The following is a 15,347-nucleotide window of genomic DNA, read 5'->3' on the forward strand; positions in this document are numbered from 1 at the left end:
CACACCCCATCTACCTGGACACCCCATGCTGGCCTCTTACCCGCCCTCGATCTCTTCATAGCCAACTGCCGCCGCGACATTAACCGCCTCAACTTCTCCACCCCTCTCACCCACTCCAACCTCTCACCCTCAGAACGTGCAGCCATCCACTCCCTCCGTTCCAACCCCAACCTCACTATTAACCAGCAGACAAGGGAGGTGCAGTAGTTGGCGCACCGATCTTTACACCGCTGAGGCCAAACGCCAGCTCACGGACACCTCCTCCTACTGCCCCCTTGACCATGATCCCACCTCCCACCACCAAACCATCATCTCCCAAACCATCCATAACCTCATAACGTCAGGAGATCTCCCATCCACCGCCTCCAACCTCATAGTCCCACAACCCCGCACCGCCCGTTTCTACCTCCTGTCCAAAATCCACAAACCTGACTGCCCCGGCCGACCCATTGTCTCAGCCTGCTCCAGCCCCACCGAACTTATCTCTGCATACCTCGACATGGTTTTGTCCCCCTTAGTCCAAGAACTCCCACCTACGTTCGGGACACCACCCACGCCCTCCACCTCCTCCATGATTTTCGCTTCCCCGGTCCCCAACGCCTTATCTTCACCATGGACATCCAGTCCCTGTACACCTCCATCCCCCATCACGAATGACTCAAAGCCCTCCGCTTCTTCCTTTCCCGCCGTACCAACCAGTACCCTTCCACTGACACCCTCCTTCGACTGACTGAACTGGTCCTCACCCTGAACAACTTCTCTTTCCAATCCTCCCACTTCCTCCAAACCAAAGGAGTAGCCATGGGCACCCACATGGGCCCCAGCTATGCCTGCCTCTTCGTAGGATATGTGGAACAGTCCATCTTGCGCAGCTACACTGGCACCACCCCCCACCTTTTCCTCCGCTACATCGATGACTGTATCGGCGCTGCCTCGTGCTCCCACGAGGAGGTTGAACAGTTCATCCACTTTACCAACACCTTCCACTCCGACCTCAAATTCACCTGGACCATCTCAGACTCTCCCACTCCTTCCTAGACCTTTCCATTTCTATCTCGGGCGACCGAATCAACACGGACATTTACTATAAACTGACTGACTCCCACAGCTACCTAGACTACACCTCCTCCCACCCTGCCCCCTGTAAAAATGCCATCCAATATTCCCAATTCCTTCGTCTCTGCCGCATCTGCTCCCAGGAGGACCAGTTCCAAAACATACAACCCAGATGGCCTCCTTCTTCAAGGACCGCAATTTTCCCCCTGGACATGGTCGACGATGCCCTCCACCGCATCTCTTCCACTTCCCGCTCCTCTGCCCTTGAGCCCCGCCCCTCCAACCGCCACCAGGACAGAACCCCACTGGTCCTCACCTACCACCCCACCAACCTCCATGTACAGCGTATCATCTCCGTCATTTCCGCCACCTCCAAACGGACCCCACCACCCGGGATATATTTCCCTCCCCTCCCCTATCAGCGTTCCGAAAAGACCACTCCCTCCGTGACTCCCTCGTCAGGTCCACACCCCCCACCAACCCAACCTCCACTCCCGGCACCTTCCCCTGCAACTGCAAGAAATGCAAAACTTGCGCCCACACCTCCCCCCTTACTTCCCTCCAAGGCCCCAAGGGATACTTCCATATCCGCCACAAATTCACCTGCACCTCCACACACATCATCTATTTCATCCGCTGCACCCGTTGTGGCCTCCTCTATATTGGGGAGACAGGCCGCCTACTTGCGGAACGTTTCAGAGAACACCTCTGGGCCACCCGGAACAACCAACCCAACCACCCTGTGGCTCAACACCTCAACTCCCCCTCCCACTCCACCAAGGACATGCAGCTCCTTGGACTCCTCCATCGCCAGATCATGGCAACACGACGGTTGGAGGAAGAGCGCCTCATCTTCTGCCTGGGAACCCTCCAACCACAAGGGATGAATTCAGATTTCTCCAGTTTCCTCATTTCCCCTCCCCCCACCTTGTCTCAGTCAAATCCCTCGAACTCAGCACTGCCTTCCTAACCCGCAATCTTCTTCCTGACCTCTCCGCCCCCACCCCACTCCGGCCTATCACCCTCACCTTGACCTTCCTCCACCTATCGCATTTCTAACGCCCCTCCCCCAAGTCCCTCCTCCCTACCTTTTATCTTAGCCTGCTGGACACACTTTCCTCATTCCTGAAGAAGGGCTTATGCCCGAAACATCGATTCTCCTGCTCCTTGGATGCTGCCTGACCTGCTGTGCTTTTCCAGCAACACATTTTCAGCTCTGATCTCCAGCATCTGCAGTCCTCACTTTCTCCTCCTATACAGTAGTTTATGTTGAGAGGATGTCACTAGTTCAAGCATTTAAATATAACAGCTGTTATAACCACCAGTGGTGGAAAGGACGATGGATGAGGACTTGCCATCTGAGGTAGTTTGGGCTGAGGTTAGGAATAGGAAAGGTGAGGTCACCCTGTTAGGAGTCTTTTACAGGCCTCCTAATAGTCCTAGAATCATTGAAGAAAGGATAGGGAAGGTGATTCAGGAGATGAGTGACAGTAATAGGGTGGTTGTTATGGGGGACTTTAACTTTCCTGATATTGATTGGGAAAGCTATAGCTCAAGTTCGTTAGATGGGTCAGTATTTGTTCAATGTGTGCAGGAGAGTTTCCTGACACAATATGTAGACAGGCCAACAAGAGGTGAGGCCATACTGGATTTGGTTCTGGGTAACGAACCAGGCCAGGTGTTAGAATTAGAGGTAGGTGAGCACTTTGGGGATAGTGACCATAATTCGGTGATTTTTACTCTCGTGATGGAGAGGGATAAGTGTGTACTACAGGGCAAGAGTTATAGCTGGGGTCAGGGAAATTATGATGCGGTGAGGCATGACTTAGGATGTGTGGCTTGGAAAAGTAGCCTCCAAGGCAAGAGTGTAAATGATATGTGGAGCTTGTTCAAGGAGCAACTATTGAGTGTCCTTGATAACTATGTACCTGTCAGGCAGGAAGGAAAGGGTCGTGCGAGGGAGCCGTGGTTTAATAAGGAATTGGAATCCCTTGTTAAATGGAAGAGGGCGGCCTATCTCAAGATGAGACGTGAAGGTTCAATTGGGGCGATTGAGAGTGAAAGGGTAGCCAGGAAGGACCTGAAGAGAGAGCTAAGAGCAGCAAGGAGGGGACATGAAAGGTCCTTAGTCGGTAGGATTAGGGAAAACCCTAAGGCTTTCTATAGGTATGTTAGGAATAAAAGAATGACTAGGGTAGGAATAGATCCAGTCAAGGATAGTAGTGGGAAGTTGCGTGTGGAGGCGGAAGAGATTGGGGAGACACTGAATGAATACTTTTCTTCAGTATTTACTCAGGAACAGGGCATTGTCGTCGATGTGAATACTGAGTCACAAATAAGTAGAATGGATGGCTTTGAGGTATGTAGAGAAGAGGTGTTGGAAATCCTGGAAAAGGTGAAAATAGATAAGTCCCCTGGGCCTGATGGCATTTATCCTAGGATTCTCTGGGAAGCAAGGGAGGAGATTACAGAGCCATTGGCCTTGATTTTTATGTCCTCTTTGTCTACAGGAGTAGTGCCAGAAGACTGGAGGATAGCAAATGTGGTTCCCTTGTTCAAAAAGGGGAGTAGGGATAACCCTAGCAACTATAGGCCGGTGAGTCTCACTTCTGTTGTGGGCAAAGTCTTAGAGAGAATTGTAAGGGATAGGATTTATGCACATCTGGATAGGAATAATGTGATCAAGGATAGTCAGCATGGTTTTGTGAAGGGCAGGTCGTGCCTCACAAACCTTATTGAATTCTTTGAAAAGGTGACGAAGGAGGTTGATGAGGGGAAAGCGGTAGATGTGGTATATATGGATTTTAGTAAGGCGTTTGATAAGGTTCCCCATGGTAGGCTACTGCAGAAAATACGGAGATATGGCATTGAGGGTGAGTTGGAGGTTTGGATTAGGAATTGGCTGGATGGAAGAAGACAGAGGGTAGTAGTTGATGGCAAAGTTTCTTCATGGAGTGCCGTCACTAGCGGTGTTCCGCAAGGATCTGTTTTGGGACCATTGCTGTTTGTCATTTTTATAAATGACCTGGAAGAGGGGTTAGAAGGTTGGGTGAGCAAGTTTGCGGATGATACGAAAGTCGGAGGAGTTGTTGACAGTGAGGAAGGATGTGGCAGGTTACAGCAGGATATAGAGAAGCTGCAGAGCTGGGCAGAAAGGTGGCAAATGGAATTCAATGTAGCTAAGTGTGAGGTGATTCACTTTGGGAAGAATAACAAAAAGATGGGGTACTGGGCTAATGGTCGGATACTTGGTAGTGTGGATGAGCAGAGGGATCTTGGTGTCCATGTACACAGATCTCTGAAAGTTGCCACCCAGGTAAATAGTGCGGTGAGGAAGGCATATGGCGTACTGGCTTTTATTGGTAGAGGAATTGAGTTCCGGAGTCCTGAGGTCATGATGCAGTTGTATAAGACTCTGGTGCGGCCGCATCTGGAATATTGTGTGCAGTTTTGGTCGCCATACTATAGGAAGGATGTGGAGGCACTGGAACGGGTGCAGAGGAGGTTTACCAGGATGTTGCCTGGTATGGAAGGAAGATCGTATGAGGAAAGACTGAGACACTTGGGGCTGTTTTCATTAGAGAAAAGAAGGTTTAGGGGTGACTTGATTGAGGTGTACAAGATGATTAGGGGGTTAGATAGGGTTGACAGTGTGAACCTTTTCCCGCGTATGGAGTCGGGTATTACAAGGGGGCATAGCTTTAAATTAAGGGGGGGGTAGATATAGGACTGAAGTTAGGGGTAGGTTCTTCACTCAGCGAGTCGTAAGTTCATGGAATGCCCTGCCAGTAGCAGTGGTGGATTCTCCCTCTTTATGGGCATTTAAGCGGGCATTGGATAGGTATATGGAGGATAGTGGGTCAGTATAGGTTAGGTGGGCTTGGATTGGCGCAACATCGAGGGCCAAAGGGCCTGTACTGCGCTGTATTCTTCTATGTTCTATGTAACGTAGATTTGTAAATTGGTAGCCCAGAAAAAGCATAGACGATCTTGGCCCAAGTATCGTTATGGCCATTTTATTTAAAATATCCATTTATTTGTTAAAGCGCTAGTAGCCACCCACATTTAACCATTTTAGATCAAGGCATGTAAATAAATTGCCTCCCATTCTGTAATTGTTTGTAAGTCTTTATATCTTTATTTTGGGCTTTATGCAGAATTTTGTGGATATTTCCTGCAAAACATTTTGGGATGTTAAAAAGGACTGCAATTTTCAATCAAAAGGAAGTCGTTTAAGTTCTTAAAGGAGAGAAACTTTTTTTCTTCATGTTTGCTTCGTTTATAGAAAAGGTTATCTTTATGAACTGTTCTATACAGTCTTAGCATATAATGAAAACAAACATTAGAATTTGACATTTCCTGCACTTGCAGAAACTAAAGGCATTTCCCACTCAGCCAGGACTCTTTTTGAGGCAAAAAGAGTCTGATAACCGAACAGACCCTTGTTGGACTTTGGCAGAAAAAAACTTAGGGGTCTTTGTACCTTGACGGCAGCTGCCTCGCGTTTTAGTGCATCCCTCAACACGTAATCCTGAACTTGGAAATGTGCAGTTTGAAACACTTGGTCAAGGTTAAGTCTTTCAACTGGAAGACCAACATGTTTTAGGCAGACCAAAAAGCATCTTTCATTGAATTGATGGTCCAATAGGTGTGGTCAATATTTTTCTCAGTGTGTGTCGCAGGAAACAGCTGGTAGAGCACTGACTCCTGTGTCATAGAGCTCCTGCGATGAACCTTGAAGAAAACCACTGCATCTCTCTCTAGACTTCCTTTGCAAAATCACATTCCAGAAGAAGATGAGTGATATTCTCTTTGGTGCTGGCTGTTTGAGGGCAGCATGAAATGGTTCACAAAGACCAGTGTGCATGAAGATCTGACAAGCATGTGCTACTCACCACCAGCCAAGGTGGTGCTTATTGGAAAATTCTGGTGATGAGGAATTCTACCAAATGATTTCAACTGTCTGCTCAGAAAACCACATAACAGGAACCTTTTCTGGAAGGGTCTTGAGGACACTACACACTGACCACTTCCTGATGGGGTTGTGGTCCAAGGTGTTTTCCTTTATAAATTTTTCTGTGGACAGATGTTATCGAATGGTCCAATTAGTTGGAGTGTTCCACATACCAAGGCTAGACCCATTCGTCACATCCCCGGGGGCAGATAGAACCTCAGTGCGCAGTGACACTTGGTGTTTGCATTCTGAGGGTCTTCGCAGCCAGATGCAGCCAAACACAAAGGTGGCCAGATGCAGCCAAACACAAAGGATGAGGGCAGTGTTGGGTACATCTTTTCTCCTCCCTTATCCAGAGGCTTATACATATTGTTGCTGTGGACGTGGTCTGTCTTTGACCTCCAGATGATGTGGAAGATGGCTTGGGTAACTACATAGGTGCAGGTTTGGGAAATAAGCCGGACCTGTGCTGTTTGCAGCAATACCAAGTGTATCTCACACCTGATAACCAGGTTTTTAACTGAAATTGAATAGTGCTCCCATCAAGCTAGTTTCTGCCTCACCTTGATGATATGCCCTTCCCAAGAATTTACGCACACCCCGGTTTCTCCAAACCATATTCCCAGTACACACAGGTAATCTGCCGTGATGGTGAAAGGGATAAATGATCAGTCAACTCAGTTCCAAAAAAAAAGAACTCGTTCTTGTTTTGATTATGTTGCTCCTAATGCCAGTTCAAACTAGTCACAAATGGATCCGAGCAGAAAACAGCAAAGTCATCCATGTTCAGGGAGGCCTTGATCTGCAGGCCTCCATAGTCTGGAATAGTCATTCCTCTCAGGCTTGCATCCTTCCTATTTGGATGCTCACAGCTTCTCTGCCTTGCATTGTCTTACCTTGCCTTTTTGGGCTTTGCCCCCTTGGCCAGTGACATGAAGCAAATAGTCCTGTCATCTTCCATAAAGGTACAAAATCAAGAAGCTTATAATAGTTGTCAGCCAGCTTCAGTCATGTCATGAACCTTTGCTAAGGTTCCATGCTCAGCTTCCAATATTAGTTCCGGTTCTGTTTGGGACTGTCAGAATTGAGATCCTCTCTTTATGAGTGAATAGCTGAATGGTGTGAACTGTTTTTCTCCTGGAATGAGAGACTGAGAGTTATTAAGGGGGATGAAGGTGGGTTGCGTAGCTATTATAGTTGATGCAGGTGATGAGATGTCCTGATTGAGTGAGTAGACATTGTAGAGGGTGTGCAGGGTTCCTGACATCCTGAGATAGGGTGGGTGAGAGCAAATGGGGAAGATGTAGGCAGTAGTGAGATTTGTACAGAATGAGCCTTGTTGGGAGATGAGTGGAGTAGCAAAGATAGAATGAGCATGAGGTTTAGGAGAAACGATGGTGGTACTTCTGCTGGCAGAGTGAAGGAAGTAATTGACCTTGTTCCCACACTGTTGGGCTTTTCTCCTGGTAGCTAAGATTGCTTTAACCTGAGTGGCAACGAAAATTCCCTCTAATTATCTTTCTCAGTTGTGTGGACCTCCGAAGTCTGTGCAGAACAGTGACTTCAAGGGCCAGGAGTTATGCCATGATCAGAGGGCTGACCCTGAATGAAATCTTGGGGCAACTGTACTCACACTTAACTGGGAGTGTACATTGGTGGCAACTTCACACCATGCTGTGGTATTGTGGCCTCCATTGCTGATCTGGGGCAAGACGAAGTTCTGCCTTCCAGCAGGACCTTGAGGATCCCACCTCCAGAGCTGGACTGATTTACCATGTTTGGGCCAAACGTTAAGAACTGTGCAGGGCAGCTATAGACTAGCAATGATTGTGCAGGAACACAATAACCTCTTAAATATGGGAGCTGTGCCAGGTATGATGGTTTAATTCTGGTGTATTCAATGAGAGGTAAGTTGTTCTGGAAATAGCCCATGTTAAGATGCGGTGGAAATCTGACATGATATTTGCTGTAAGAGTTGGAACATAAATTATTGTGGCAACTTTAGTGAAACTGTTAAGAAAGTTTGCTCATGGCGAGACTCCTTCCTCAACAAAAGCAGCACAATTTGCACTTTAGTCAAAAACTGTAAGATTCAGCCCAAAATATTTGTTCAGTGTCTTCAATTTCCTGACCTCTTCGAAAACTTCTCTTGTTTTTACCTCTAAGAGTGCAATGATTATGCTAGCTACTCTCCTTTTTAAATATTTATTTTCTAAATAATCTGCTCAGAAATGTTATTACACACTTCAGATGGAATTTGAACCTGGGTCTCCTCGTTCAGAGGTAGGGACACTACCATTACACCAGGTGAGACCCCTCTTCTTTTTGTATGCTTTGGTAGTTTTTAAAATCTGGCTAGTTTATTCATTCTATGTTTCCTTTCTGGGGGCCCTGTGCTGATTTCTAAAACACACAATCTCATGAGTAATCTTTCTTGTGAAATCTTACTGAAGTTAGCACATCAATTTATGTTCCTGCTCTTATGGCATACATCATGTCCGATTTCCTTATTAAAAGTTTCTTCTAGTGTTCATCCTTAATCCAAGGATCGAACTTCCTCAATGAATTTTTGCTTGTTAATGGAATATTTGACTATTTTTATGGAAAATTCCACTATTTAATCACCTTTCCTTTTTATTTAATTAACCAACTGTAATCCAACCCTCCCCTTGTAAATATGTAAATTTCTTTGTTTAAGATCCTTACTTGGAACTGCAGTGTGTCACTCTCAAATGTAAAATGAAATTTATTGTATTGTGAAAACTTTTTCCCAGAGGACCACGAACTGCATGCTTAATAATTAACCTTGTCTCAATGTCTCTACCCACAATGGCCTTGTCCCCTGTTACTTCCACAAGTTTGCTCCAGGAAGCGATCTCAAATTTATTCTGCAAACACACCTTTTAGACTACTTTTACTACTTTGGTTTGCTTAGTCATTATGAAAATTCAAGTCACCCATGATTATTACATATTTTTTGTAACAAACTCTAATTATTTCTTGGTAATGTTCTATCCAATGAATAACTGCTCCCACCATTATTTTATAAATTTTGATGTTCCTAATCTCCAGCCATGCTGATTCTATTTCTTGATCTTCAACTGTCCTTATGTCATTCTTTAAAGCGAGTGTTACTCCTCCTTTTTCATTCTCATTGTCTTTTTAATTGAAACACAATGTCCCGATAAATATATCCAAACAATTTATCTGTTTGTGCCACCTGTTCTTTTTCTTTTTATTACTAATTTGTACATTCAGATAAGGTAGCAAATGCCTTGTATTCATTGATCCAAGTCAATGGCCGAGCCTTCTCCATCACTATGCGTGGCATCTTCATAGTCACTTCTGGATCACAGTCACTCCTGCTAATCATTGATCAAATGTTCTGAGGAAGGGTCACTAGACCTGAAACATTAACTTTGATTTCTCTTTGCAGATGCTGCCAGACCTGCTGAGCTTTTCCAGTAACCTCTGGTTTTTGATTTACAACATGTGCAGTTCTTTCAGTTTTGATCAAAAATTCTATTTCGTTTGAGGGTTGACCGACTCCAGAAGAAAATTTTCAGGTAACTTTTTCCCTTCAAGGGCCCTGCAAAATAGAAGAGAATCACTTAAGTTAGATGCTTTTTGATTAAATTGATTCAGTCGGTAACTCTCCATACTAAAATGCGTGGGTGCTGCTACGTTGTCCCAAGTTCCATGGAAACAGCATCATTTAGCTGAGGCTTTGATGTTTGCAAGTATTGTTAGCAAGGAATAACCATTGATCAATTAAAGTTGCCTAATTAGTATATCAAGATCAAAGCCTATTCAAGGAGCACAGATGTTCCCTGATATAATGGCCCAAGCTTGAAATGATGATCTCCATAGAAACCAACATTTTGTAGAGGCAGGAACTAATTCAAGTTGATTTTAATTTTAAATTGAACAGATATCATGTTGGTGTAACATTTGATGACTGAAATAAAATCAATTAATAAATTCATTAATTAATAAAATAAAATAAATCCCAAACAATATTTTGATTAAAAACAAGCTAGGGAATGTTTTGGGAAAATGTTGGAACATTTTCTATCTTAAATCCAAGTTGCTTTTCTTTTATCTGTAGCACCTTGCAGCACATATTGGGTTGTGTAAAAATATGCAAAATTGTATAATGAAATAACTTGTTTTCTATAAGCTTCATTAAATTGAAGCATTGTTTTAATGTAGTGCAGACATTGAACTGAGCAGCTCAGTATAGCTGTAAACTACTGGTTGAATGATGCAGAGTTAAATCATGGTATTGAAAGAACAAAAACCCAAAGGCAAAAACATTATTTTTAACAAATTCTTGCATGGGATATAGACATTTATTACCCTTCCCTAAACGCCCTTGAAAAGGTCATGAAGGCCCCCTGGAACCATTGCAGTCCACAGGGCTTTTAGGGAGAAAGGTCCAGAAATTTGACTCTGCAAAAATGAAGGAATGCAAGTATTTTCCAAGTCAGAATGGCGTGGGACATGAGATTTAAGTGTAGTGATAATTGTCTTTCTAGGCAGCAGATGTGCTATTGAAAGAATCTTGAAGTACTGCTGCAGTTAATTGTGTGGAGCATGTAAACACTGGTGCCACTATCTGTGAGCAGCCTTCTTGTATTTTAGGTAGTTCCTATGCTGTGGAGTGTTTGCTGTGGGACAGCCTATGTCCTTTAACCCTTGGTGTTCTATTTCATTACATGCATTGTACAATACCCTTCCAGTGGTCTGTTCTCACAGCATGCCCAGCAGACTCCCGACAGAGCTAGCCATCACCAATCTGCAGAACTGTGCCTGCTCCCATAGTCTTGCAAGCATCATCCTCCACCAACATTTCTACAGACCCAACCCGCTCCCCCTCCCAGCCCCAGGAATTGATTATCCCAGTCACTGTGTGCTTGTAATAGATGGAGTGAATGTTGATAGTTGTATATGGAGAGCCAATCAAGTGTGATTCTTTGTTTTGGATGGAGTCCAGCTTCAAGAGTGTTATTGGAGGAGGCAAGTTTCAGATATTCCATTGACAGTAGTTTTCCATTGACAGGGAGAAGATTCAGGAGAGGAACATGAATGACCAAAGTTAGAAGCGATAGCAAGTGAATCAGGAAGGCGTAGACATGAGAGACTAATGAAGACACAAGGGAGTTTGGCAAGGTTGGATGGTATTCATTTTAATGTAAGGAGCCTGACAAACAAGACAGATAAGTTGAGGACATAAATTGGTATGGTGGCACAGTAGTTAACATTGCCTCATAGTGCCAGGGATCTGGGTTCGGTTCCAGCCTTGGGTGACTGTGTCGAATTTGTCACATTCTCCCCATGTCCGTGTGGATTTCCTCTGGGTGCTTGGTTTCCTCTCTCAGTCTAAAGATGTGTAGGTTAGGTGGATTAGCATGGTTAATGCGGGGTTATGGAGGTAACATAGGGACCTGGCTCTGGGTGGGATGCTCTTTGAAGGAGCAGTGTGGACAATATGGACTGTAGGTCTCTTTCCACACTGCAGGAATTCTGTGATTCTACAAAATTAAAATATGGTGCCATAATGTGATGATTGAGGGAGGAGAAGGATTGGCAACTCAAGATTCCAGGATGCAGAATCTTTGGGGGAGATGGACTAAGAGGTAAAAGAGGAGGAGGTGTCACAATTTTGATCAGGAGGTATGAAATCTTAGAAGTCATATGGATAGGAACTAAAAAAAACCAAAGGAAGCAATAAAACAGCTGGAAGTATACTAGACTGCACCCTAACAGTCAAGAGAAATACAGGAGTTGATATGTAGGAAAATTTCAGAGAAGTATAGATGTAGTGTGAAATGTTCAGAAAGAATGGAATTCTTAAAATGTATCCAGGATAGCTCTTGTAGGGCCTTCAACTCACTGGCTTCAAGGGAAGGGATTGTCCTGGACTTAGTCTGAGGTAACAATGCTAGGCAGGTTATTGACGTATCAGTGGGGAAACATTTTGTAGACAGTAATCATAACTCTGATTCAAGATTGTTAAGGAAAATGGCAAGAATGGGCCTACAATCTAAGTTACAAACTGTTGGAAGGTTGGTTTTAATAAGATAGGTATAATTTGGCTAGAGTGGAGTGGGAGTAGATACTTTCAGATTAATCTGTCTCAGAATAGTGGTGTATAGTCAAGAAGGAAATAAGGAGAGTGCAGGGCCAACATGTTCCATTAAAAAAAAAGGGTAGGCCTATAAAATTCTGTGAATCCTGGATATTGAGGAGAAAAATAGCATTGGAGAGAACGCGCACACATGCATCCCCTGCACTCTCAACCATGCACGCACCCTCTCACGGGTTTATACCCCATTACACTCACACATACTTGACCAAGCTTACACACACACATACACACACTCTTTCACATGCACTCATACCCACACGCACACACTCACTCTGTCTCTCCTGCACGTTCACACATATATGTTTTTGGGGTGAACTTGTATTTGCAGAATTACATATAATTTTGCTCAAAAACGGCATTAATCCATGTAAGATTCTGTAAATCCTACTTTAGAAATAGAACCGTTCTGACTCAATGTTGGGACTCAGACGGACTTTAACCTCGCACCTTTAGTGCATTGGCTGAGCTCAGAGGGTACCTATTGTTAGAAAGCTGAAGCTATCTTGAGAATGTAATTTAAAACAGGTTCTGGGATTTACATATTAAAGAACCAAAACTAGCATATACCATTCTACAAGATGAAAGACTTAATCTAAATTTGTTTAATATATCTTTAAAGCTCCATGACACTATAACCCTTTTGCTATAAATTCTGGGACTTATGGTCCTGTTCCACAAGCACCTGATGAAGAGGCAGCACATCAAAAACTAGTGCTTCCAAATAAACCTATTGGGACTATAACCTGGTGTTGTGTTATTTTCAATGTTGGAGAGAAAGGAAGGCTTATGGGAGATACCAAAACAGCAGAAGCCCTGAAGAATGATAGACTGTGCAAGAGGATACTTTGTATATGAAGGGAAACCAGCAAATAACTTTTCCTTTATTTTATCAAACACGTGGATAAAGTGGTTAAGATGCATAAGGTGTATTTATTGGCTGAGGTGTAGAGTTAAAGAGTAGGAACTTATTGCTGGATTTGTATAAAACATTTTTTAGGCCACAGCTAGAGTGCTGTGTATAGTTCTGAAATCTATATTAGAGGAGGATTGTGATAGTACTGGAGAGAGTGCAGAATGTTGCTTGGCCTGGAGCGTTTCAGTTTTGAAGAGAGTTTGGACAGACTGGGGCTATTTTCCTTCTAGCAGATGAGGTTGAGAGGGGATATGATCGAGATAGATAAAATTAAGAGGGGCATAGAAGGTGTAGACAAGAAGAAACTGGAGTGACATTCCTTGCAGTTTGTTTGGAACAGAGAGTGGCTTGAGGAACAATGCTTTGAAGTGGATTGTGGTCTGTTTTGACTAAATCTGTCTCTTCCAAGTATACATCTATGAAAATGTTCACAAGCAAAGACAATGACTCGGTACTTTTTCTTGATCTGGGCATATCCTTATTTTTGTGTAACCTCCCTGGATGTGAAATATATCCTGTTGTGTTTGCTGCATTACAGTTTGGTGCCAGTTTTAAGGGGTGGCTGGATAGGCTGGGGCTCTTTTTCTCTGGAGTGCTAGAGGCTGAAAGTTGAACTTATAGAGATTTATATAATCATGACATGGACAGGGTGCATAGCCAATGTCTTTTTCTGAAGGTAGGAAAGTCCAAAACTAGACAGCATAGGTTTAAGGTGAAAGGGGAAAGATTTAAAAAGGATCTGAGGGGTAACATCTTCATGTAGAAGGTGGCGCGTGTGTGGAATGTGTTTCCAGAGGAAGTGGTGGAGATGGATATAATTACAATATTTACAAAGCATCTGGATGAATATATGCAGGGTTTAGAGGGACATGGGCCAAATGCTGGCAAATAGGACGAGGTTAGATTGGGATGTCTGGCTGGGAAAGAAGAGTTGGACCAAAGGTTCTGTCTTCTTTGTTGTATGATTCTATGATTGTATAAGTTCTGTCCTGCTGTCATCATTGCTTATATCGTAGTCGTTCAGCAGTGGCTTGTCCTTCACTACTTGATTGATTTTTAGTAAATGCTACCTGTTGTTCTAAGCCCAATACCACTGCATATCCTAGGCAATGAGTTGGTGTAATGATTCTCACTTCAGTGACAAATTTGTGCAAGAATTTTTTCAAATAGTTGACAAATCTAATAAATCATTGCATTTCATTTATATTACTGTTGCAGTAGACCATTCCTGAAGAAGGGCTTATGCCCGAAACGTCGATTCTCCTGTTCCCTGGATGCTGCCTGACCTGCTGCGCTTTTCCAGCAACACATTTCCAGCTGTTGCAACAATAACCTTGTCAGGATTCAATTGAAGACCTTTTGCTGTCAGTTTGTGGCTCATGTACTTGACTTCAGGCATCATTAATTATAATTTGTTCTTGTTCAGCTTTGAGTAATCTCAAGAGCTCTGTCAATTACTCACACTACATTTTGGTATGGTCAGCAGTGACAATAGACAATAGGTGCAGAAGTAGGCCATTCTGCCCTTTGAGCCAGCACCACCATTATTCATTATAATCATGGCTGATCATCCTCAATCAGTATCCTGTTCCTGCCTTATCCCCATAACCCTTGATTCCACTATCCTTAAGAGCTCTATCCAACCCTTTCTTGAAAGTATCCAGAGTCTTGGCCTCCACAGCCTTCTGGGGCAGAGCATTCCATACACCCATCACTCTCTGGGTGAAGAAGTTTCTCCTCAACTCTGTTCTAAGTGGCCTACCCTTTATTTTTAAACTGTGCCCTCTGGTTCGGGACTCACCCATCAGCGGAAACATGCTTCTGCCTCCAGAGTGTCCAATGGTTTCTTCCATTGTGTCTCCTCATTCATAAACCAGGAGATCTTCCACTAAACTTCACTAACTGTCTTGTTTTCTGCACTGATATTCTTCTGGGAAAATGGAAATGCCAAACGGTATTGCAACCATCTTTATTTTTTGACAAGCATCCAGAATGTAGTTTGAGGGCTGTTACTTCCATCTAGCTTGACTTGCCAGTAACCATCCTTTGCATTTTAGGGTGAAGACTTTTGCCTTTATAAGTTGTGGCAAAATTCCTTTGATAGCAGTAGTGAGATCTTTTCATGGCTTTATTTACATTTTTTTGGATCGACGAAGAATCTCAATTTTTCTGGTTGATTAACAGCTACCATGTTGTTAATCCACCCTGGAGGCACTGTCACTTTCTTGATTACACTTTTTTCTGGTTCTTTTATCTTTTCTTTTCCAGATACT

This window comes from Chiloscyllium plagiosum, unplaced genomic scaffold (genome assembly GCF_037043375.1).
Source record: "Chiloscyllium plagiosum isolate Xiang-an unplaced genomic scaffold, Cpla_swu_hap1 HiC_scaffold_2, whole genome shotgun sequence".
Taxonomy (NCBI): Eukaryota; Metazoa; Chordata; class Chondrichthyes; order Orectolobiformes; family Hemiscylliidae; genus Chiloscyllium; species Chiloscyllium plagiosum.